The sequence below is a fragment of the Oratosquilla oratoria genome, chromosome 12 (assembly GCF_046742065.1).
Source record: "Oratosquilla oratoria isolate Oo_2021 chromosome 12, ASM4674206v1, whole genome shotgun sequence".
NCBI classification, from domain to species: domain Eukaryota; kingdom Metazoa; phylum Arthropoda; class Malacostraca; order Stomatopoda; family Squillidae; genus Oratosquilla; species Oratosquilla oratoria.
Window position 1 is genome coordinate 14317563 of NC_134788.1, and position 2500 is coordinate 14320062.

The window sequence follows — 2500 nt, forward strand, 5'->3', positions numbered from 1 at the left end:
AAGGGTGGGTAGGGAGGCTGTAAAAGAATATCTTCACTTAGCTTATCGTTTAACTTTGAAATATATAGATACATTAATTATTCTAGCACAATTGTCTTCACTTTTAGTTATAAATAAGATTGTAGAAGTACGAAGGGATTTATCTAATCTTTATCCCAGTTTAGGTCTAGAACTAATATATAGAAATTGCTTTTTGCCTTCCAAGCCAGCATGACTTTTCAGACATTCATATGTTTTCACTGGATCTGACTCATCACATGAAAGGGTGACTCACATGTACTTCTAAGAAATATGTTAAGGGCACCAGTTTGTGAAGTCTCCAAAACTTCATCACTTCTCAGACCAGGAAATACAACAGAAAACTCATATCCAACCTGCCAGGGCCCTTCAGAGAGAATCTCCTATTTGCAGATTGTTCAGCACCGTCAGTACGTACACACGACCACGACATAATTGGGATGAAGGACCTCTGACTACAGTCCGAGAAGGTGGTTAGGTTCCTCTGTAATTCCAGTGCCATAATTCACTGACACTGAGCTAACCACCAATGATAAGCTTCCCTATAAAGTATCCAAACTCCGACTTGTGTTCTCTCTTAATTCTCCACAGTCATAGAACAATAATGTTGGAAGTTAAGTGAAATCAAAGTTAAAGATATCTTTGAGGGTTAAATCTAGTCAACACACGTCACATCAGAATTATTAGTAAAATCTTCTTTTGTATGCACAGGAGTATTTTTCTCCAAGGTTATGACCATCTTAATGATGGACAATATATGCCTCTCGCACATACTCTATTTTTTTTCATCCACTAAGACTAAGATAGATTCACTGACACCAGATAGTTCTTAACACCATTTGTTGTAAACACAACTTTAAGGAATATCTATAACTTCTTCGCCTGGATGCTCGTTGCATTTGAAAGGGACATGACTTATTTCCTTCCAGATACCGTGACATCTGTGGAATATTCAGTTCATCTCGTTTCATCACAGATGGACATGTCTGTTCTTGTTCAAACACCTCACTTGGGTGAGTCCTACCTCTGTAACGTGAGGCTGCTGATTCTTCTTCAAGGATTTGGCAGGCTTCACCCGAGTACATAAGAACATGAGAATAAAGGAGACTGCAAGAGATAATAAGGCCCACTAGTAACATTACCCCACTTGGATTTTACTCCATTAATGGTGACCCACTGTTTTTTTGTTACTGACCCAAGCTCTAATCCATTGTAACACTTTTCCTCCTCCTATGCCATGGGGGGGGCTTTGATTTTATTCAGTAGTCTCTGGTGTGGCACCTTGTCGAACGCTTTGCTAAAGTCAAGGTAAATCACATCGTAATCATCATTGTAAATATTTATTGCTTTTCTTTTCATTCTCCTCAAAACTCCCACTGGGTATCCAAGTTTGTCAGAGGTTTTCATAATATAATCAAATTCTTCTTCTAGGTATTCTTTGCTACATATTCGTAGTGCCCTAAGAAAAAGCCTATTACTATGCCACTCTTTCTCCTACCATCATGTGCGGAGAAGTAATGTACCAAATCCTCTTTTTCTTTCTGTATAGTGAGAAAGACAGTTTTTCCTACTCGTCGTATTAATGTATCTAGGAAGGGCAAATGTCCATTTTGTTCCTCTTCTACGGTGGACTGGTTATCGCTGTTGACCACGTTAAGCATTCTCATGTTATTATTTACGTTACTGTTTTAGGGGATGAGAGCGAGGACGTCGTCCTCATATCTAAACCAGTGTGATCCTTTACCATTAATTCTGATAAAGCTTTCTTTTTCACTCCATTTAAAGAACTACCCTTAGCGAGACCTCTGTATTGTTCATGCGGAAAAATTCGATCATTTACCAAACTGGAGAGGAGCTGAAGTGCTGCATAAAGGTTTTGATAAATTCATTAGGAGAATTGTAGGATCAGCATATATTTCAACTAAAAATTCATCGAATAATCGAAGAAGATTTATCAATTTGGCAAAACAAACTAGTATTTTAAATTCTAGAACACACCAAAGAAACGACCTTCCCCAAGTATCCGTCAAGATAACTAAGTTTAGTACATAAACTTCAATTACAGATTTCCGTACACTCTCTGAAAAAGTTCTACGCGAACGAAAACATTAGAGTGTTTAGGGTTCCGTGCCTTCCCCTGTGCTTATGTTTTCCATCATCCAAATAATTTGTCTAAAATACTTATCAATATATAACTATATATATATATATATATATATATATATATATATATATATATACATATATATATATATATATATATAAATTTATATATAATAAATTTATATATATATATATACATATATATATATACATATATACATATATATAATACATATATGTATTATATAAGGAAGGATGAAGTGAAAGCAGTTGTTAAGATGATGAAAGCAGGTAAGGCACTGGTCTGGATGGATGCCATGCAGAATGTCTTAAAAAAGGAGGTACAGTGATGGTGATCTGGCTGGTGAGGTTATTTAAT